Raw genomic sequence first — 24,472 nt, forward strand, 5'->3', positions numbered from 1 at the left:
TAACAACAGCAAACAACAAATAGTTCAGACTTTACTCTGAGCTGTGAGTGAACCATTAAAGATATAGCAAGCACTTTCGGTGAGGTGTTACGCAATTCATAGCCTAATGGCAAAAATACCAGAAATGGGGGATTTTTTAACGCTGTTTTTTCCAGCCATCATTCTGTTCAATTATTTTCACATTTGTGTAATCAAGATATTCCCAAACAGAACATAGAGTTGTATATTGTTTGGAACTAATTATATGTATTATAAATCCAAGAATTAATTTAAATGACCCAGTTTCCACCGAGAAAAAGCCACATTGTTTTTAAATAGCTAACTAAACAAAATGCTAACCCGTATGGGATAAATTTCCAAAGAATTAAAACCACCCGCCGGAAAATAAGAAAGTCTCCCCTACACACACACACACACACACACACACACACACACACACACACACACAAAATCAGCAAATCATACCTGAACAAGAGGAAGAAAATTAAAGTCATTGAGCAGATACGATCTTTTTTTAAAAAAATATTCAGGCAGCTAAAGGTGAGATGGGCATTTATTATGAGATACACGAAGACACAGACCAGAGGTTCCCCACGTAGCCCGTGGACCTGCAGTGTCAGCATCACCTGGTAGCTTGTTAGACATAGAAATTCTTGGGCTTTATTCCAAACATATTGAATCAGAAGCTTGTGGGGTAAGGTCTGCAATCTGAGGTTTATTTTTTTTTCTTTTTTTAAATTATTATACTTTAAGTCTTAGGGTACATGTGCACAATGTGCAGGTTTGTTACATATGTATACTTTTAAGTTCCAGGGTACATGTGCAAGGTGTGCTGGTTTGTTACATAGGTAATCATCTGCCACTGCGATTTGCTGCACAGATCAACTTATCACCTAGGTATGAAGCCCAGCATCCATTAGCTGTTCTTGCTGATGTTCTTCCCAGCACCCGCGAGCCCCAGTGTGTGTTATCCGCCTCCACTGTGTGTCCATGTGTTTTCATCATGCAGCTCCCACTTATAAACGAGAGCATGCAGTGTTTGCTTTTCAGTTTCTGCATAAGTTTGCCTAGGATAACGGCTTCCAGCTCCATCCATGTCCCTGTAGAGGACATGATCTCATTCTTTTTATGACTGTATAATATTCCATGGTGTATACGTACCATATTTTCTTCATCCTGTCTATCATTTATGAGCATTTGGAGTGATTCCATGTCCTTGCTATTGTGTGAAGTGCCATTTGACCCAGCAATCCCATTAGTGGGTATATAACCAAAGGAATATAAATCATCTTATAAAGATACATGCACATGTATGTTGATTGCAGCAGTATTCACAGTAGAAAAGAAATGGATGTCACCCAATCTGAATTTTAAGAGGTCTTCCATGTGATTCTGAGACAGGCTCATGTTCATGTGGTTCTGGTTCTGCAGAACTGAGGTGGGCCCCAAAATTGGCATTTCTAAAAGGTGCTAGCTGAGTGTGATGACTCACATTTGTAATCCCAGCACTTTGTGAGGCCAAGGCAAGTGGATCGCTTGAGGCCAGGAGTTTGAGTCCAGCCTTGCCAACATGGTGCAACTCCATCTCTACTAAAAATATAAAAATTTGCTGGGTATGGTGGTGCATACCTGTAGTCCCAGCTATTTGGAAGGCTGAGGCGGGAGAATCGCTTGAACCTGGGAGGCAGTGTTGCAGTGATCCGAGATCAGGCCACTGCACTCCAACGTGGGTGACAGAGCCAGAATCTGTCTCAAACAAAAAAACAAAAACAAACAAAACCTAAATGTATAAAAGGTACCTGGGTGATCTTTACCTGTCTTAGCCAATGAAATGAAAAGAATGAAAAACCTACAGGCCAGGCATGGTGGCTCATGCCTGTGATCCACGACTTTGGGAGGCCAAGGCACACAGATCACTTGAAGTCAGGAGTTCAAATCCAGCCTGACCAACATGGTGAAACCCCATCCCTACTAAAAATCCAAAAAAAAAAAAGAAAGAAAAAGCCAGGTGCGGTGACGTGGCCTATAGTCCCAGCTACTCGGGAGGCTGAGGCAGGAGAATCTCTTGAACACAGGAGGTGAACGTTGCAGTGAGCCAAAGTCTCACCAGTGCGCTCTAGCCTGAACTTCAGAGAGAAACTCTGTCTCAAAAAAAAAAAAAACCTACAGTTGACAGGCAGATAACAGAGGGAGCAAAGGAGTCTTGTGGAAGACAATAGGGAGTAGTGAGGATCTGTCAAATAACACAGTCCCCATCCGTACTTCGGGCGGTAAGGACTTCTCAGTTCCAGCTGCCTGTTGTCATGGGGGAGCACAGACCCAGAGCTGCCATCTTTTCTAATTTTTTTTTAAATTGGAGGTTAAAAGTTTTGGCTTGTAAAAATGGTATTTCCCGAGTTTTTACAGTTATAGTATTAAGATATTCCTAGGTTTTTGTTTGTTTTTGAGACATAGTTTCGCTGTCGTTTCCCAGGCTGGAGTGCAGTGGTGCAATCTCCACCGCCTCCCAGTTCAAGCCATTCTGCTGCCTCAGCCTCCCGAGTAGCTGGGATTACAGGCACCTGCTACCATGCCCGGCTAATTTTTTGTATTTGTTAGTAGAGATGGGGTTTCATCATGTTGGCCAGGCTGGTCTCAAACTCCTGATCTCACGTGATCCACCCGCCTTGGCCTCCCAAAGGGTTGGGATTACGAGGGTCAGCTACTGCACCTCACCCTAGGATAATCTTAATTTTAAGTAACTGGTAAGTCATAAATTTTTTACACTCTACATTTCAAAGAAGACATGTTTGTGGTAGGTAGCCAGTTTATAACCTGTGTAAGACTGTGTTATTAGCAAATCCCTCAGTGTGTTGACCAAGAGTGGGCAGGAATCCTGGAGACAGAATCTGTTGAAGGTGTTTTTTTTTTTTTTCTTTGTAAGTACAGTTGCAGATTTACAAAGTAATTGAGTATATAGTACATAGGGTCCTGTGTACCCACTGATGGCAATTGAGCATATAGTACCTACAGTCCTGTGTACTCACTGATCCCCGGCCCTGGCCCTGGTGTGAGGGTATTAACATCTTGCATTAGTGTGACACATTTGCTACAATTAATAAACCAGTATTGACACATTATTAACTAATCTATAGTTTACATGAGGGGCCGCCTCTTATGTTGTACATTCCATGGGCTTTGTTAAATGCGTAATGACAGGTATCTACCATTCCAGTTTCATACAGCATAGTTTTACCCCGTAAAAGTCTCCTGAAAGTGTGTTTCCTCATTTCTCCAGCAAAGTCCTTCTGAGAATTTAGGCTCTTTAGGCTAGAGGATCTCAGTGGTCAGAATGAAATATCCCTGTTCTCCAAGATGCCTGCAGCAATTATAATTGAATCTTGAAGCTAGAGTTTCTTGGCTATCCTATTTCCCTTTTGTTTCCGCCATGAAGAAGCAGAGACCCATGTGACCTCAGTGTTAGAGCTGGTGTAGAAGCACCCTCTCTGTTCCTGGCATTGCCTGTCCTGCTAACCTCATGTCTCTTGCTGGTGTCTTCATCAGTAAGAGACCTCACAAGATGCTTTATCAGGTCACCTGGAAACCAAGCTGGTGAGGATAGCAGTTTCTTTTGTTCTTTTAAAATATATATAAAATTTATTTTTATCAAACATGACAGATCAAAAGCCTTCTGGAAAGGAGAAATGGTGACGAATTTAGGCATTGTCTTTTGCTTTCACATGGTGTACTCAGTACTATTACTATGAATGTATCACATGCAAACAAACTGTTTCAAAATGAATTTTGTGAATTAAATAAAGCAGCATGCAAATTTACTCTCGTATTCGGCAACCAAATTTTTATCAGTTGCCTGATACTGCCTGGTGAGCAGGTGGAAATGTAGGCACCAACATTCGCATGGATTCCCAGCTCCAGAGAGTTTGAATAGTGTGTTAAATCCGTAGAGACAAAATTGTTGTTTTCCCCAGTCATAAAGTGTGCAATTTTATCCCTGCAAAATTGTCTGTTTTTATTTTTGCCCTTTGCCCATTTTGCCTGTTTTGCCCTTTGGGGGACAAAATGTCTTTATGTTAAATTGTTTTGTTATTGTTACTTTAATGGAGTTAAGGGCACGTAAAATATTCTTACAGAGAGACATTCTGTAGTTTCCACAAGTAACCAGAGAATTGTTCATGGCAGAGAATTATTTTTTTCAAACCCTATTTCCACCTGAATTTTTGGGAGGAGTTAGAGATAGGAAAATACCATAATCTGCTATAAAATCAGTTGAAAAATAGAAACAGTGGGAAATCCAGGCTGTGCTCTGTCATAATTTAAGCCTAATATGTGATTCTCTACATATTTACAAGTTAACACCTTTTTATTCCTTCTTTTTGTTTTGTTCTTCCATTTTTATGTTTTGCTATGCCATTCGTTCATTGCGTTCTTTTCATTTCTTTTTGTTTTCCTTTTTGTAAAAATTATACAGTTTAAAATTAGTCAGGTATGTCTATTAAATTTTTACGTAAAAAGTTAAAGCAGCCCTCAGCATCAACTTTCTTCGTTTCTAACATTTAGCGAATTCAGTTGGTCTTTATATATGTAGCTTTAAGTAATTCCATGTAAACTGTTAGTTTTTCATTTTCTAGTCTTAGATAATATCTGTAAGTTTTTCAATAAGAAGGAAATGTAGCTTCATTCTACTTTTGGGCCCCATGATGTGCATCTTTTTTTATTTCTGCATCATATCAATATAGTGATAACATATATAATGATTTTTAAGAAGACAGTTTTTTTTGTTTAAATTCTTATAAATAAGTAAATGTATGCACCACTATGCCATGTAGCCTATCAAGATTATTTTTCTTTCCTGCTCCTTGTATTTTTCCTGGAGTTAATACTCATCTTTTTTTTAGAAATTTGCCTAGTTTTTGATGTACCTATCACTCAGTCAACCTCAAACTTTCATGTGATTGTCTAAATCTCAGTTCCTTTTATTAGAAAAAAAAACAACTCCCCTAGAGCCTTTGTACCTTCTGCAGTTTGGTGGTGGTGTCCTCTGTGCTTGGTGCACAGGAATACTTGGTGTTGTTCTCTTTAAAACTGCCCTCACGTTATATCCTGGAAAGTTCATTTACCTGTATCCGGAGTTGGAGCTTCTCTTCCACATCTTCTCCTGTAGTGGTTTGCTTATTGTTTTGTGGGAGCATGTCTTGTAGTAGCTTTCTGAAAAAGGATGATGGAATATGTGTGTGTGTCTGTGTGTGTGTATTGTACGTTTCAAAATGTTTCTGTTCCACCCTCATTTTATTCATTGTTAGGGATAGAATTACAGATTTAAAATCAATTTTTCTTCAGAGTTTTAAATTCTGTTTTGTGGCTTTCTGTGTTGTTCTTGGGAAGTACAAACCCTTGTGACCGCTGTTCTCTTTGATTTCTCTCTGCTTCTCTCTTGGGAGTAACATGGGAGGCATATCATCAATGCCTTGCTGCTATCCAAATAGGAGACTGTTCCCTTTCAAGAGAATTTTAGGTATTCAGATCCTGGACCTCCCAGATGGTCTCATAATTATTTTTATCCTCTATTTATCTTTGTCTTTCTGTTACTTTCAGGGATAGTTCTTCTAGTCTTTCCATGGATTTGGGCGGGGGGGGTTTCTATTTCCTTTATGTTTGATAACATTCTATTCTTGTTTCATGGATGACATTACTCTTTTATCTCTCTGATGTTAATGATGATTGTTTTAATTTTTCTTCTCCGTTTGGTTTCTGTCTTCCCAAAATTGTTTTCATTTGTTTTGGTAATTATGTTTGACGATAGTCTTTTTTTTTTTTTTGGGGTGGAATCTCACTCTGTTGCCTAGGTGGAGTGTAGTGGTGTGATCCTGGCTCACTGCAATCTCCACCTTCCGGGTTCAAGTGATTCTCCTGCCTTAGCCTCCCAAGTCGCTGGGACTACAGGTGCCTGTCACCACGCCAAACTAATTTATTTTTATTTTTATTTTTTTGCATTAGTAGAGATGGAGTGTTGACCCTGTTGCCCAGGCTGGTCTTGAACTCCTCACCTCAGGTGATCTGCCCATTTCAGCTTCCCAATGTGCTAGGATTACAGGCATGAGCCACCACACCCAGCCTGTTGATAAAGTCTTTCCCCAAATGTTCTGTTTTGTAGATGTCTCTTTCTATCTAAGAGTAGAATTCAAAATTACTGCTGCCAACTCTTAGCACATGGCCACGGCCAGTTGACTGTGGACTCCTCTGAAGGATGATCTGGCTGGACTGTTTCTTGGGAAAACCACTGTGTTTGAATGTTTGCGTGTTTCCTGTTGGCAGAACAAATATCCCAGAGAAGGATCTTCTAATCTGCTTGGGGAGGGTGTAGCTCTGACTGCTAGAGTTCTAGAGCCAAGTGAGGGGGAGAGTGCTGAGTCTCTGCATTCAATAGGAAAACATTTACAAAGTCGTGTTTTCAGTATCATGCCACTGTTCTCACCTGTGTATGTTCTCTTCAGATAATAAAGTTTTGTCATTTTTCTGGAGTTATGAAATGATGGTAGCCTGCTGGGCTGAGTGGGGAGGGATTGTCAAGCTGTACATAGCTGACACACAGGTTTCTAAAAGGTTGTCTTTCACCCCCATTTTCAGAAGTACCAGGTTCCACAGTTTCTGAGCCTTTGCTGGCTCTCTGATAGGAATTGCGTTACTTCTCAGCTGTCCCCATGGCTAGCTGAAGACTCAGCTCTCTTGAATCTCTTAAGTCATTTCCTAGTTGTCCATCTGCTTTCCAGCATCCAACTGTAAGTTTTTTTTTTTTTTTTTTTTTAAGAGATATGAGGTCTCATTTTGTTTCCCAGGCTGGTCTCACTGTAATTCCTCGGCTCAAGTTACCCTCTTGCCTTGGCCTCCCAAGCTCCTGGGATTACAGGCATGAATTGCTGTGCCTGGCCTCAACTTTAAATTTTTATACTGAATAATCTTTGATTTGTATTGTCGTGTTTTATAGCAGTTACTGCTGTTTTTTTGGGATTTGGGATGAAAAATTTTAAAAAATGAATATGTATAATCCACCATGTTTGTTCCTTTTATTTTTATGTTACTCATTCTTTTAAGCTTGTCTTGGATGTGAGTGGTGTTTTATTTTGCTGGGAGAACAATTTGGGAACATTTCAGCAGAAAACCATAAGTTTCTTAGTGTCTGTGTACTTGGAGCTCTGAATCACTATTGTCACTTAGGGAGTGAACAGAAAGTGATGCTGAGATAAGTGTAGATGGGATAGGTGGGCAGCATGCAGGAGGAACCTGGGAAAGGTGAGCAAGGGCACACAGGTGAGACATAGCACCGAGAATGGAAACCTCCATGGGCGGCAGGTCAGTGTTCCTGAGGGATGTGGACATGTCTGAGGCCAAATAGATGAGTCCCTACTGGGTTTTGCCTCTCCACAATCTAGAGGAATATTTATGGAAGGTTAACAGGGCATGGTGGTGCACACCTGTAATTCTAGCACATTGGGAGGCTGAGGTGAGAGGATTGCTTGACTTACAGGGGTTCCAGACTAGCCTTGGCAACATAGCAAGACCTCATCTCTACTTGGAAAAAAATAAATTAGCTGCGCATGGTGGTGCTCACCTATAGTACCAGCTACTTGGGAGGCTGAGGCAGCAGAATTGCTTGAGCCTGGGAGATGAAGGCTACAGTGAGCTGCGATTGTGCCGCTGCACTCTAATTTAGGCAGCAGAGTGAGACCATGTCTCAAGAAAATGTTAAAGGAGAAATACAAACTATTGAAAAAGGAAGGCTGAATGCTTTATCAGAAAACTGGATTTGGAGGGGACCTTTCAGGGTCTTTTAGTCAGGGTGCATAAGTGTCAGCTGCTACGACAAACAACTTACAACATCTCATTATCTTCATACAACAAAGGCTGATTGGTTCCTTTCATTGCATATCCAGTGTGAGTTGGCTGGAAGGTCCACCCTACACAGCCACTCATGAAGGCAGACTGAAGGGGACTCCACTCTCTTGGAGCTACACTCTAAAACAAATAGCCTCCAAAGTCAAGGACTCTGTAACAGGATGAAGCAGCATTTTTTATGGGCAGGTTTGCAAGTGGCTTTTGTTGCTTCCATCAACATTCCACTGGCCAGAGTGAGTCCCTGGCCCATATCTAATTATGAGGGAGGCTGAGATGTGAGAAGCACGTGCGTGTTGGGAGAGCACTAAAGGTTTCTAGCCAAAGCATGACCTCCAGCCAAGTGAGACAGGGAAGCCCAGAAAAATGTGTCAGTCACAGAACTTCTGGCATCAGAATCTGATTCCCAGGCATGCTTTCCACCATATGCATAGACATTTGCACCCCAGGGATCGCACCATTACTCCCAAAAATTGCTGGTTTGAAAGGGTACCTAAAAACAAGCCACTAGCTTGTCCCATTCCACCATCATTCTGCCATCAACACCGAGGTGTCGAAGTAGCAGTAGAGTCACATATTTCTTAGTGAGGGGGCCCGGATGATCCCTTTTGTGCTAGAGGATCAGAGTTCATTTCATGAAACTGAAGTATCTTCTTGGAGCTATACACTCACCTTGGGATGGGCCCTCGCAGGTGACGATACAGGTATTTTGGCACATACAAAAAACTACTCGCATACCTTGTATTTGTATTTCCTTTGACGTGAACCATGGCCATCCAGTAGGCCATGCAACATTCCCACTGCCGTGTTCGCTTGTTTTTCTTTTGTTTTCTTGTCGAGCCTCATGAGACAACAGGGAGATGCAAGACTGTACAATGGCACCATGACTCTGCCTCCTGGGTGTCCTCTGTGTGCTCTCAGCAGTGTCCCCGATGTGAGGATCTTCTTATTCTGTGTGTGTGCCTCTGCTGTTGAAAGCTGCCTGTCACCCATGATGCTGTGCTGATTGAGCAAACTAATCCATAACCCGCTGCCACGTTCCTTGGCTACTTGCTTCTAGGCACATTAAACGGTCGCTGTACAAGTCCTCATTTTTCTCATGCTTCTATTTCCATATTAATTCTCCATCAATCACTGATGCCCAGCTGTCAACAGGCACCATTTCTAGTGGGACCTGAAGATGTATATCCCTTGTTTTCAGATTCCTCACCTCTCATGATGTAACAGGATGCTCTGAGCTGGGTCTTAATGCTTCTGGGCGCAGCCCCCTTGAGTCTTCATTATGGCAAATCTAGTACAGGTGCTGAGAGGAGGTAACTCTTTAAAGGGACAGGATATAGAAACGTGGCTTCATGGACAGTATTTTAGTATATTTCTGTAAATAGCACATGTGCTAAATAGTACATTTGTGTATGGATATGCACCCAGCTAGGGACCTCTTTAATGGTCATTCTTTTGGGAGATGACCTTTGGTTCCTAAACTTTGGTGGACATACCAAGGACTAAAGGAGTGACTTGCTGTCAGTTCTTTGTCATTCAGCTGCTTTAATATTAATATGACATCAATTTTGGCCTTGAAAAGTTTCCCTTTTGCTGAGAAACGATGATGATGGTGACAATGATAATGACGATGACGCTTGGTTGGAGCAATGCGGTCTAAATGTGGCTGCATCATCTTCTTTCTTCCTTTGCCTTCCTCCCTTGCTCTTTTTCTGCCCCACGTGCCTGCCCCTTCCTCCCACATCACCCCACCTTTTTTTTTTCTCCCCACCGCCAAGAAATGCTCCAGAACGCCATTATTGTTCCTCACCACAGTCAGGTGTATCATCCTAAGGGCAGAGGGTGAAAGTGTGTAATTAGTGCGTTTCACCAGACTGAGCATTATCCTGGGGCAGGTGCAGGGGAGGATGGCTGGGATTTCTGAGTGAATGGCAGCGTTTTGACTGGATGATGAATAAATATGCTGGGCTCAGAGGACTCTGGGTGATAAGCATTTCTTTGTGGTCTGCTAAGTGATAGCACCCACTGCTTAATTTCTCTAAAATCTGCATTTGTCCATTTTGTATTTTTTCATTTGAAAGGTATTTGCTTAAATAAATAGGCCATATAAGTCTAGGTCCCAACGTCCATTTTCAAATGATTTCCAGCAAGGAAGATGGAATTACCACGAGGAACCTGTTCTTTTGTGTTTCTGCTTAGATGGCTGGGTCTACACCAGGCTTTATTTAAATGAATACAGGAAATGCCATTCACCTTTACCATGAATGGGAATCTTTGCCTGTGACTCTATCATGTGAATTAGCAGAGCTTGGCTATTATTCCCCTACTTTGGTAGATACTGGCTGTACAGAAGGGAACCCCATTTTCAATGAGTACCTATGTGCTGGGCACTTAGCTGGTTTTTACACATGTACTTCATTTGAAGGTAAGGAATTGACTTAAAAGAATTCCCCATTCCACCTTCCCAACTCAGTTGCCATTTGGCCCTGGTAAAGCTGTACTTTCTCACTTGTTCCTTATTTAAAATAGAGAAAAGTGCATCAAGCTGTTGCTAATCTGTCAGGCCTTCTTAAGGTGTCTGAAGAAGTTAATTTGGTGAACATGGGCTTCAGGGTCAGACTGCTTGTGTTCCAGTCTCCATCCTATCACTTCCTTGCTGTGGGAACTCTGGAAAGTCACTTAACCTCTCTGAGCAAGCTTCCATTTTCCCAGGTGAAAACGGGAGTTAATCCTAGTTCCCACTTGATAAGATGGTTGTGGAAAGTACAGTGTGTCATGGACCTAAAGTACCTGGGAGATTGTCCTGGATGTCATTTACTCATAAAGTTGGCTATGGTTATTGGTACTACTAGTATTACTGTCAAATCAGTCAAGTGGCTGAGGAGCAGTACGTGGGGGTATACAGCATGCGGGCCTCAGAACTGCAGAACTTCTGCACAATTTCCAGCAATCTAACCTCTCTGGACATCATATTCCTCATATGTAAAAGGGAGACTTCAATCTTCTTTAATGGCAAAAGTCACAATTACTTTTGCAGCAACATAATAGAATTAAGTAAAATAAGGCTAGGCATGCTGGCTCATACCTTTAATCCCAGCACTTTGCAAGGCCAAGGTGGGCAGATTACTTGAGCCCAGGTGTTGGAGACCAGCCTGAGCACCATGGCAAAACCCCATCTCTACGGGGAAAAAAAAAAAAAAAAAAAAAAAAAATGTAGTCGGGTGTAATGGCACACCTGTAGTCCCAGCTAGTCAGGAGGCTGAGGTGGGAGGATTGACAAAGCCTGGGAAGTCAAGACTGCAGTGACCTGTGATCCTGTCTCCCAAAAAAAAAAAAAAAAAAAAAAAAGTAATGCATGGGAAGTCACTTACACAGTTTGTGATATGGGTAGACACTCAGTGAAATGGCCATTAATATTGCTGTTCTTAATTCTGAAAACAGAGTGGGCCATTTGAATGCTCACTTTGATATTTTTTAAAGGAAAAATTTGAGGCGTTTGACACATGCCTTTTGCTTACTTGCTTGGATTGGTTTGATCAACTTTGTTGCAGTCTAATTTACGTATAATAAATTGCATCCATTTAAATATACAATTCAATGGGTTTTGACAGATGCACATGCCCATGAAACCACCATGAAAATAAAAAAAAAATAGAACATTTCCGTCACCTCAAAAAGATTTCAAATGCCACTTCTGTGGTGTATGACTCTGAGTCCAGACAGCCCCAGCTCTAGGTAAACCCTGGTCTGTTTTCTGTCACTATTGATGAATTTGCATTTTCTAGAATTTTAGATAAGTGAAGTTTTATAGTACTTGTTTTGCATCTGGTTTCTTTCACTCCGCATAATGACCTTGGGATGTACCCTTGCTGCTGCCTGTATCAGTGGCTTAGTCACTGTCATTGGTGACTAGTAGTCCGTTGTGTGGAGAAACCACATTTTTAAAAAAATACCTAATTACCTGCTGATAGACATTTGGGTTGTTTCCAGTTTTTAGCTGTTGTAAATGGATACTAATGTGAACAAAGCCACCATGAATATTTATGCACTAGTCTTTGTGTGGACATATATCTGTTTTATTTTGGGATAATACTCTGGAGTGGAATGGGCAGGGTGGTCCGTATGGGGTTATGTTTAACTTTTTAAGAGGTTGGCAAATATTTCCCTAAAGTGGTCATCCTATTTTACATTCTTGCCAACAGCGTTTAAGGGTCCAATTCCTTTACATCCTTAATAATACTTGATATTGTCGGTCTTTTAAATTTTCTGTTTGGGTACATAGTGGTGTTTTGTTGTATTTTTTTTAATTGTGAAATATGTGACTACTGATGAGTAATGATGTTGAACATGAAAACTATGCTTTTTGGTCATATCTATGTTATTTTTATTATTTTTTTGAGATGGAGTCTTGCTCCATTGCCCAGTCTGGAGGGCAGTGGTGTGATCTTGGCTTATTGCAACCTCTGTCTCCTGGGTTCAAGCGATTCTCCTGCCTCAGTCTCCCAAGTAGCTGGTGTTACAGAAGCCTGCCACCATGCCTGGCTAACTTTTGTGTTGTTTTATTTTTTTTTTTTTTAGCAGAGACAGGGTTTCACCATGTTGACCAGGCTGGTTTCGACTCCTGACCTCAGGTGATCTGCCCGCCTTGGCGTCCCAAAATATTGGGATTGCAGGTGTGAGCCACCGCGCCCGGCGGTCATATCTCTTTTTTGCATTTTTGTGGGGGTCGGGGTAATAGGTTTATTGAGATATAATTCATATACCACACAGTTTCATTTTTAATGTTTTCACAAGTGTACAGTCATCGTCACAATCAAGCCATAGCTTCTTTTAAACTTTGTCTTCCTTCTCTTTTTAATCATCCCCTTCCCCCACCCCTCTCCATTCTCTTTCCATCCCTTAAATGTCAGTGTCCCCCACAATTCTGTTGTGGACCCTTTCTCCCTTTGGCCAATACTCCTTCTCCTGTAGATCATACCCATTCCGAAGATTTCAGTGATCAAATCCGTTCCGATCTGACTCCTGTATCCATATGTCCAGTTCCAAGTATCTCTCCATGGTGTTGGTCCCTGGTTATTCGCACCTCATACATCTTTGGCACAGCATTCTTGACAGCTCATAAAGTCAGGCTGTTACCCCCACAATGTCCCCCCACATGTCATTCCTGTCCGTCCCCGACACCCCCACCTCCTGCATGTTGCTGGGGCTCTTAGAGGTGTTGCACCTTCCTAACCTTCGCAGTCCAAAGCCCAAGGAGACACTTGATAAATATTCATCTAATAAATAAATGAACTTCTATTCTCCAGATTGCTTGCAAATATGCTTCACTTTTATCTTTCTTAGAAATTAATTGCATTACTATCTTATTAAAGGTCAAGAAAAATAATTCATACCGCAATTCATGAGACTGCTAAATAGTTGCCCTGGCAATTTCTGATGATAATTTTAGAAATATTTCTAACCTCTGGCCTTTTTTCTTATCTCTATTTAAAGCTTTTCTGGAAGGAATTCAATTTCCACCTTCCTTAATGTTCCTTAAATGTTGTACATATCTTAAAAGTGGATTCCTCATAAAACAATATGGATTATGGTCTTACTCTGTTTAACGGTATGAAAGCTCGCCTGAAAGGACAAGAATAAGACTCTCTTAAAATCATGCCCAAGTTTTGAAAGAATATGAAACTTTCTCTTTAAAAATATACCTTTCTGCTTTCATCTCCTAACCCACAAAGCTCAAGTCTAGTTTAACTCAGACTTGGAAATAGTTCTTTTATTATTGCTCCCCGCAATGGGAACAGAGCTGAGGCTCCCAAGGTCTAGAGTCCACATGAAAATACCTTTGCTTCTGGGCCATAGCTGTGTTTCTTCTTAACAAGGCAGAAGCCCAGAAGAGACTTCACGTACTGTGACTGTAATAAAGAGGGTTGTAAGCAGAGACGCTGGAATTTGAAAGGTTATGTACAACTCAAGCTGCCTCTGTAATGTCACTTATATCCAAGAACGAGTGGCAAAGAACCATCCCAGCAGATAGCTTGAGGGTGGGGTAGGGGGATAGGTTGTTGTTAATAGGGAATAGGAGGAAAAGGATCATAGCGGCAAAGAGCTCGATACATACACTGATGGGGTGTTTATTTTGTTTTAGTTTTTTGAGACAGGGTCTCTGTCGCTCAGGCTGGATTGAGTGCAGTGGCGCAGTCTCGGCTCACTGCAGCCTCTGCCTCCTGAGCTCAGGCAATCCTCCTGCCTCAGTCCCTCGAGTAGCTGGGGCTAGAGGCACGTGCCACTACAGCCAGTTAATATATTTTTTTTAGAGACGGGCTTTCCCCATGTTGCCCAGGCTGGTCTCTAACTCCTGAGCTCAAGCGATCCACCCGCCTCTGCCTCCCAAAATGCTAGGATTACAGGCATGAGCCACAGTGCCGGGCCATGATGTGATGTTTAAATTCGGAAATTGGGAAGGAGGGTCAGCTAGCTATAACCAGAATACAAGAGAAAGAAAGACTTGTATCTGTTGTTACTGAGTTTTTCTGGTGATGATACATTAATGGAGGAAATAGAGGGATTAGCAATCAGGGAAATCAGGGTGGAAAATAGCCCAAGAGAGGAGAAAAGAGGAAGTCTGAACGAGGGCCACATTGCAGATAGAGGCTGGTCTATTTGTCTGCTCAGGCTGCCATACCAAAATATCACAGGCTGGATGACTTGAACAACAAAAATGTATTTTCTCATAGTTGTGGAGCCTGGAATTCCAAGGTCAAGGTGCCAGCACAGTTGCTGTCTTCTGAGGTCTCCCTCCTCGGCTTGCAGATAGCCGCCTTCCCACCGTGTTCTCATATGACCTCCCCACTGTGTGCATGCATCCCTGGTTTCTTTTCCTGTGTCCAGATGTCCTCTTCTTTGAAGGACACCTGTCCGATTGCAATAGGACCTGCCCTCATGGCCTCATTTTTTACATAATCACCTCTTTAAAGGCCTTACTTCCAAATACAGTGACATTCTGAGGTAGTAGGGGTTAGGTCTTCAGCATATGACTTTTGGGGAAACAGAATCCAGCTAACAGCAGTTGCTGATGAGGCTATAACAAATACCACTGCCTAATGTTTGCAGGGGGATATCATGCTTTTCAGAGACCATCTGCATCCTTATCTCACTTAATCCTTGCCCCACTGTTTAGAAGAAGCCAGCAGGAGGTCCTAGTCAGCTGATGTGAGATTACATGGCCGTGACTGTCTTGCCTGGTGCTGCAGGCCACCTTCACAGCCTGGCCACATCTCTTCCCATTTATCCATGGAACGGCATGAGCCCTAATGGTGCACCCTTCCGGAAATCCTTCATCCTTCCCAGACGTTTCATCAGCCAAGTGAAATTTGCAATTGTTTCAGTGATTGAAATTATGCTTGGAGTGCAGGTATCATGGATGAAATAGCAATGCCTTGGGGTGACGAATTCACTGTAGAAATAATTTTAGCAAGCCCAATGATTGGAAAACAATGACTCAACTTTGAGCTTTATTGATGTTGTATTTCCGGGCTTTTGACTGAGTCTCATTCCCCAGAAATAATCCCTGTTAACATTTTGGTTTGTGTCATGGAAGTGCTTTCTCTTCTATAAATTACCTACTGCCCGTACAAAACATATGCCTGTATTTGTACACTCTTAAGCCAAATAACATTGTACTGTGTATTCTCTAGCAGGCTGCTTTTTATTGAACTTCATGATAAATTGCAAACATTTGACCATGTCCATAAAGTTTCTTACCATGATCTCCAACAGCTAGGCAATATTCTATCTTATGGGTATACCATAATTTTCTCAATCCACAGTCTCATCAGAGTCCCAATAGTTGCCTGATATGTCTCCATCAGTTGGGAGGTATGTTTCAAATGATTTATTATTAGAAATTCTTAGCGAGCTGAAGTTTGTAAATTTTCTCAAACTACTTTATTGATATATAACACAGATACCATAAACTTTGCCCTTTCAAAATGTACAATTCAGTGCTTTCAGTATATTCAGAGAGTTTTGCAGCTGTCACCACCATCAAGATTAGAATATTTTCATTTTCCCAAAAAGAAACCCTTGGCTGGCATCCTTTTCCCCACTTCCTTTTCTCTCCACTCCCAACCTGTGTCCCAGCCCCAGGTAACCACTCATCTGCTTTCTGTCTCTATATAGATTTGCCTGTTCTACACTTTTCCTATAAATAAATCAGATACTGTGTGGCCTTTTGTGTCTTGATCCTTTCACTTAGCATCATGTTTTCAAGGGTCATCCATGTTGTAGCATGTATCACTACTTCCTTTTTTAGGGCTGAATAATGTTCCATTGTATGGATATACCACATTTCATCTATCCATTCAGTTCACGGACATGTGGGTTGTTTCCATGTTTTTATTGTCAATAATGCTTCCAGGTATACTTGTCTACACATTTTTGTGTGGATATGGGTTTTCCTTTTTGGGGTATGCTCCTAGGAGTGCAGTTTCTGGATCACATGGAACTCCTTGTTTAACGTTTTGAGGAGCCACCAGACTGTTCTCCACAGCAGCCGCACCCATCTACATTCTAACCAGCAGTACAGGAAGGTCCCGATTTCTCCGTATCGTCACCAACACTCGCTGTCATTTTTCTTTCTAGTCTTGTCATTTTATTGGGTATGAAGCAGTATTGCATTGTGATTTTGATTTTGATTTTCTTGATGGATAAGGATACTGAACATCTCTTCATGTGATTATTGGATGGATGATTTTTTCAGTGGTTATCAGGTCACCCCTGTAATCATGCTCACCTCATTTTCTTACAGTGCAGTGTGTGCTTTTAGGCACATACCAAGAGCTTACAGAGATCCTCCTGGTTCAGAGGAAAGATTCACATCCCCAACAAACACTGTTCCCAGATTACAATATACAGAGGCTAAATTGTAGCCCATATCACTTTTCCTTTAAGTCCCTTTACTTTTTTGTGCTATAAGAGTTTGAGAATAATAATTCTGCAGAAAAATTACCCGTTGTCCAGCGGTTGTGTAAAGTAGGAAACTTGGATGCCTGACTGCATTGGTTTAGCCAGAACCGTGGCCATAAAACCTTGCCTAGCCCCTGGGGTTGGGGCGAGGGGGGATATCATATAAGCTTTAGGTGGGGCAGAGGGGTGGTCTGCCCCTGTGCAGGCAGGAATGTTCAGGAAGCAAGCTGCCTGTGCTTCTCAATATTTGACATTCACTGATGGCATGGATCCTGATGAAGCGGAGCAGGTGCCGGCTCTGTGTTGCACGTAGCTCCTGTATATCAGCCCTGCTTGGCTATGCATATGTTTTTTGTTAGTTTTTGAGACAGAGTCTCACTCTCTTGCCCAGGCTGGAATGCAGTGGCACAATGTTGGCTCACTGCAAACCCTGCCTCCCAGGTTCAAGCGACTCTCCTGTCCCAGCTTCCTGAGTCTCTGGGATTACAGACATGTGTCACCAGGCCCAGCTAATTTTTATATTTTTACTGGAGATGGGGTTTCACCATGTTGGCCATACTGGTCTCAAACTCATGACCTCAGGTGATATGCCCCCCTCAGCCTCCCAAAGTGCTGGGATTATAGGCATGAGCCACCGGCGCCCAGCAGTATGTTTGTTTTTCTGAAAACCTAGACCAGGAGTCAAACACTCAAATGTCTGATGGTGGCAGCTGATGAACCAGAGCTTTGGAGTCAGCGAGACAGTAGAGAGCGGTGGAGATGGCGGCGCCCAAGAGGGTCCATGCCCCATCTCAAGGAACAGCTGCAACTCGGCCTACCCGATTGTGAAAATGTGAGCGTATGCAGGCCAGACCTTGGCTTCTCTGTCTTCATTTTTCACAGGAGCTGGAAGTTTGGATGTGCAATGTGAAATCTCACAAATTAAAAATGTTACATAACTGTATTTTGTTTCCTATCTCTGCTGTAACAAATTTTCTCAATGTTAGTGACTTAGAACCACACAAAAGTTACACTTTACAGTTTTGGAGGTCAGTGATCCAAAATAGGTCTCAGTGAGCTAAAATCAATGTGTCAGCAGGACACCATTTCTTTCTGTAGGTTCTAGGAGAGAACCCACTTCCTTGCTGTTTCCAGCTTCCAGGGACTGCTCAAATCCTTTGGCTCATGGCCCCTTCCTCTATCTTCAAAGCCAGGGATGGCTGCTCAAGTCCTTCTCAAACTGCCCTGTCCCTGGTTCTCTCTGTTTTGCTTCTGCTTTTAAGGAACCTTGTAACTTCAGGGAGTCTACCCTGATAATCCGGGATAACCTGCCTATTTGAAGGTCAGCCAATTAGCATCCTTAATGCCATCTACAACCTTAATTACCATTTGCTATGTAAATAACATATTTACAGATTTCAGGGATTAGTGCATGAACATCTTGGGGCAGAGGACATTCCACATACAGCAGTACCTATAATGTATATGCTTCTTAAAGAATGCATGAGTCTTAAATTTGTTGTGTGTCCTTGGAGTGTATAGCAGAGTTAGATAGATCCTTCTGCATTGGTGGTTGATGGAATATTGGCTCTACAAAGGAACTGGATAGGAGTGTAGAGAAAAGATCAATCATAGCACTAGCTTATAGTTTGTTTTATTCTTTAATGATTTTTTAAAAATATTTCTCTCACTTGAAAAGCAGTCTTAGAAATTAACTGGAATGGATAATTTATTTGTGTTTCTTCTTTTGTAAAATAAAGGCACTTTGTAACTCAGATTTTAGTATGAGGAATAAATAAACTACTGTCTGTTTTCCTTTGATCTTTCTATCTGTGGTCCAGCCAGCCAGCTAACTATGCATTCCTTTTTCTGCCTTTTCATTATAACACCTATGTTAGCAACTCTTCATTGCTGCTTTGCAAAGAGGATTTGTCATTATTTCTGTAGGGGCCCATGTATAATACCTCAAGAGAAAACGACACAGATGAGGCTATTAGGATTAAGGGAAAATCAAGGAAATTGAGAGGTAAAGCGCTATCCAGAAATATTGGCCAGAAGCTATAAAGAGATGCAACAGCTGGGCTGAAGAGTTATCTGTGAGCCTTCCAGGGGTGTAAGCCAAGAGAAAGACAGTTCACCAAATCTATCCAGTAATAGAAATCATCCAGCAGCAGTGCCACTATGAGATGTTCCATACGTAGCACCTTTGTATCCCTCCTCCTCTTGCCATTTGGGACAGGATTAGAAAGCCAAAGGCTTTCTGAAATAATCCTTAGCTATATTCTTGGTATTCACCAAGGAATTTACCAATATGCAAAGACTTGGGCATAATTAGTATTATGTGTGCCATTATCTGCAGTAATGTTATGAAGATTAGAAATGCAACTCTCTGTCCTCAAGAACTGCAGTCTGTGGCTTACCTTGAAGAAGAACTTAAGAACTTACTGAAGTGAGCAGGCTCACCTGCCTTTGCTCAGAGCCACATCACCTGCAGGCAGGATCCGCAAGGTCAGCAGTTAACGTCAAGTTGCACAGCCTGGGCTTGGGTGGCGTTCGCTTTACCCTTGCCCTTGATGTGTTGCCGAGTTGTCAGTATTCTCGTAAAATTCCTGGGTGATGGCTTCTTCTATTCTCTTTATTTCCTTAAGTGAACATCTGTCTAATTGTTCACCTCCATCGCTTTAGTGCTTTCCTCATGCTTTCTCTCTTTCCAGACAATAAACTTTATTTTCTTCATAAGAATTCAGTCTACGCAAGGGTATTAGGCAGCTTGTTTGCACCTTTTAATTCCTGGATGTTTTCCAGAAAGGCTCTTTGCAGTAGTTCCAATGGGTTCATCTGTGAATCGGGGAAGACAATGCAGCTTTGTGTTTGGGTTTTTATCGGTTACCTTCTGTTTGTAAACATCTGTTTGGAAACGTTTGCTGGTGCCCACCCCAGCACCCCCCACCCCCATCAGAAATAAAGGGATTAATCTCTTTTTGCTTGGCATAGGGAGAAGACAGTGTCTGCTGATGCGCTGAACTTTTTTTTTTTTGGTCAGGTGTGTAGGTATGTGACTGAAACCCATAGACTTTGCACATATTGTCAGATGACTTTCCACAGGCACTCAGGCACTTCATTTCATTAATGGGGATGAAGCCCGTTAATCCGCTCATTACTGCAGTTTAATTTTGATGCTGGTTTTTGATGATATATTGAAAAACTGTATACTGGCAATTACAACTGGAAAACATTTCGACTTTAGAAGAGACCCTTATTTTTCATATGCTTAGAAATATCCAGCAAGCCAATTTTTAAGGCTTTTTATCACGTTTTATTCTTAATCTTTCTGAATTCTTTATTATATTTTGCTTGAGAAATAGTTGGATTTTGTTTTTTGGTTCAATGTAAGAATATTCTTAAACTAGGTAAACTAATTGTTTGTCATTATGTTCTCTGATTCTGTTAAATTTTGTTTTCTATTTTTTATGTTTCTGGGTTTTTGTAGATGGCCTGTCTTTAAAACTTCTTGATATTTTTGATTAAATTGTCATATATCTTCAAAAATAGAGATGACAGCCAGGGATGGTGGTGCATGCCTGTAATCCCAAGACTTTCGAAGGCCAAGGTGAGGAGATCACCTGAAGTCGGGAATTCAACACTACTGGACAACATGGTGAAGCTCCGTCTATATTAAAAATACAAAAATTAGCCGGGAGTGGTGGTGCATGTCTGTAGTCACAGCTACTTGGGAGGCTGAGACGGGACAATTGCTTGAATCTGGGAGATGGAACCATTGCACTCCAGCCTGGGCGACAGAGCGAGACTCTGTCTCAAAAGAAAAGTAGAGAAGATAGTATAATGAGGCTCCTGTCTGCCAGTCACCCTACAGTAACTATTAGGAAACTCCTTTTTTCTCTTGAGTCATTGCTGCTGTGTGTGTGTGTCTGTATAGACAAAAATATGTATGTATACATATATGTATATGTATGTGTATAGATAAAAATGCATATATGGGGCCGGGCCCAGTGGCTCACTCCTGTAATCCCAGCACTTTGGGAGGCTGAGGCGGGCAAATCACGAGGTCAGTAGATCGAGACCATCCTGGCTAACACGGTGAAACGGTGTCTCTACTAAAAATACAAAAAATTAGCCTGGCGTGGTGGCAGGTGCCTGTAGTCCCAGCTACTCAGGAGGCTGAGACTGAAGAATCGCTTGACAAAACATGGCGGACCACGTAGACCAGCAGCAAACTACCACTGTAGAGGAGCCCCTGGATCTTAGGCTCAGCCTAGAGGAGCAAATTTATGTGAAAATGAGAGACGACCGAGAGCTTCGAGGCAGGTTACATACTTAGGATCTACATTTAAATATGATCTTGGGAGACGTGGAAGAAACTGTGACTACTATAGACATGGATAAAGAGACAGACGAAGAGACATATAAATCAACAAAACGGAATATTCCAGTGCTCTTTGTCCAGGGAGATGGCGTTTTCCTGGTTGCCCCTCTACTGAGAGTTGGCTGAAACAAGAATTTGTCCTGTATGGAAAACAGTGGCCTCTCTAAATGCTCAAGACATTCAAAAGAGCATACATTTGGATGTTAAGAAACATTTGGATGTTAAGAAACATTTGGATGTTAAGAAACCCACATACATTTGGATGTTAAGAAACCCGCATACATTTGGATGTTAAGAAATAATTCTGGGGATTCTTCTACTCCTGAAATGAGTTGATTTGCAGATAACTCACAACTTCTTGAGCTAAATGGTATTTTCATTTTTCTTAAGCTCTTCTAATAAATATGACCACCAAGATGCAGGAAAACAAAAAAAAAAGAAGAATTACTTGAACCCAGGAGGTAGGGGTTGCAGTGAGCCGAGATCACACCACTGCACTCCAGCTTGGGTGACAGAGCGAGACTCTGTCTCAAAAAAAATAAATAAATAAATAAAAATGCATATATGTGTATTTGTGTGAATGATATACACATATATAAAATATATGTAACATACATATATAACACATTTCTTTTTCTAGTGTACGTGTACCTTGATTTATGTCTCACATACTCAAAATTCTCAACTTGTTTAAAATAAGAGCACAACCTATTTAAGTAGTAAAGATTCAAAGCCTTGTTCTAAAATGCTTAATTTTCCTGTGGGTTTGTGGACCCGTGAGAAAATCTCAGTTCCCAAGCAGGAAGGAAGCAGATATGACACATCTCTAGTCCGTTGTAAGTCGCCTACCCTAGACCTCATATCCAGCGCTCTGAATGTGGCAGACGTAGGTGCAGGGCATTGGGACAGAGAGGTGCACTTTGAAAGGCTAGCACGTGGAAACAAAAGTTCTGGCTGGGCATGGTGGCTCACACCTGTAATCCCAGCCCTGTGGGAGGCTGAGGCGAGCGGATCACGAGGTCAGCAGTTCAAGACCAGCCTGGCCAGCATGGTGAAACAGCATCTCTACTAAAAATAGAAAAAATTAGCCAGTCACAGTGGCGTGAGCCTGTAATCCCAGCTACTCTGGAGGCTGAGGCAGGAGAATAGCTTGAACCTGGGAGGCAGAGGTTGCAGTGAGCTGAGATTGCACCATTGCACTCCAGCCTGGGCGACAGAGTGAGACTCCATCTCAAAAAAAAAAAAAAAAAAAAGTTCCAATGCATGACATGTTATATGAGATCTTGACCCAATCAAGGATTAAATGGCCAGTTCCTAAATGACGCCTACCTTTTTATGGCCATGTATACCTTTGCCTCAATACTACTGGCATTTGCTGAAATCCATTTATCAAGATACAGGGATGCATTTCTAGAAGGCCCAGGCAGGGGTGCTGGCCAGGAGACACCAGGCATAGATTCTCCTTTCTCAGAGCCTTCATGGCCCCTAGTTTGAACCTTTGAGTCACTGCAGTAAAGTTCCTGATGTTTGACAGTACTCCTTATGAAGGCAGTCATGTGAGTTGCTAGCTGGGTTCTCTAGATGGTGGTGTCATGCCAACGTGGGAGCCACTAGCACAGAGAACATGCTAGGTTCCGTTGAGACCTGACTTTGGGAATAGCACAGGTACTTACCTTTTCAACACCACGCAAACACACTCCAGAATGCAAAGGAACCTGCACTGTGCCATCTTGCTCCTCCCTGCATAGCCACTTCTCTTTCCAGTGGTGTTGGTATTTTGGTTCATTCAATCAGTGTGGGTAGGAGGTTGGCTTGGTCCCTTCAATCTTTAACCTTCCTGCAACACTGTCTTTGTGATGTTATCGTAACCTTGATTTTTGAGCGATAGAATTGGGCATAATTAGAGAAAATGTGGTCTGGGACACAATCGTGGACTCTTCTATGCTAAACATTTCCATATCATTAATGTTCAATACAGCTTTGTGGGGTTGGAGATACAATTATCATTGTTACGATTGTTATTATCAATACTAGCTGTGATTATTGATCACTTCCACATGCCAGGCACAGTGCTGGGTGCTATATGTTTATTATCTAATTTATTGCTTGCTGCACTCTTGCTGGGTATATGTAATTATTCCTATTTCACTGGATCTCTGGGAGTTTGGTGAATTAATCACCCAGCATCCAAATAGCTATCCAGTAGCAGAGCTGGGATTCAAACTCGGTTAGGCTGACTTCTGTGCCTGTTTTCTTGCCTGTGAGGTGGATGCATTGAGTAGGAGAAGGCCAGTTATTCCTGTTTGTCACTGATACAACTGGGGACCTGTTCCCGGAGATGTGGAGCTGTGCGTTAGGGTTGGGTCGAACACACATACATGAACCATATGCACGAGAACTTTCTCATCTTTATGCATACACTCGGAACTAGTTCTTTGGTTTTGTAAAAAAATCATGCACCAGATAAAATGTTTAATAACACAGAGAAATCTAATTGTCAGTTGTCTTCTCAACACACATTAATGAACAATTCTCCTATCGAAAGATAACCTCTTGTATTTACAAAAAAAAAAGAAAAAGTACTGTCATCAGTAAATTCATTCATGTATGTTATACACTCACATACAAAATGTATCTATTTGATTAAATTAGAACTCTGCTAATGAATTACTTTTCTTGGTTGCGCAGTAATAAAGTCAGTGTTGTAAATATAATAATTATAGCCAGGTGCGGTGGCTCACACCTGTAATCCCGGCACTTTGGGAGGCTGAGGTGGGAGATCACTTGAGGTCAGGAGTTCGAGACCAGCCTGGCCAACATGGTGAAACCCTGTCTCTGCTAAAAATACAAAAACTAGCTGGGTGTGGTGGTGCATGCCTGTAATCCCAGCTACTCAGAAGGCAGAGGCCGGAGAATTGCTTGAACCTGGGAGGTGGAGTTTGCAGTGAGCCGAGATGGTGCCGCTGCACTCCAGCCTGAGCAACAGAGCAAGACTCCGTGTCAAAAAACCAATAATATATATGTGTGTGTGTGTGTGTATATATGAATTACAGTTGAATACATACAAATGAGGGAAAAATTGTTCCATGTATCAGGAACAATTACTGTGAATTTTCTGTAGCTCTTCCTGACTTTTTAAAATTCAAATATATTTCACAAAGTTGAAATCACGTTTTGGTCTTTTTTTGTTTTTTTTTTAACCAGGCATATAGTGGCCATGTTTCTATATCAATACATACTCTTTGGCAGTACAGTTGTACT

The 24,472-nt window shown here is 41.8% G+C and overlaps 1 protein-coding gene and 1 pseudogene across 3 annotated transcripts in view; both read left to right on the top strand.

Annotated features, from left to right (window-relative positions):
- WWOX (WW domain containing oxidoreductase) overlaps positions 1 to 24,472 on the top strand; it is a 1,126,706-nt gene that overhangs the window by 240,485 nt on the left and 861,749 nt on the right. The gene's annotated exons all lie outside the window — the stretch shown is intronic.
- On the top strand, positions 21,035 to 21,366 carry LOC100582334 (annotated as a pseudogene).

This window comes from Nomascus leucogenys, chromosome 2 (assembly GCF_006542625.1).
Source record: "Nomascus leucogenys isolate Asia chromosome 2, Asia_NLE_v1, whole genome shotgun sequence".
Taxonomy (NCBI): Eukaryota; Metazoa; Chordata; class Mammalia; order Primates; family Hylobatidae; genus Nomascus; species Nomascus leucogenys.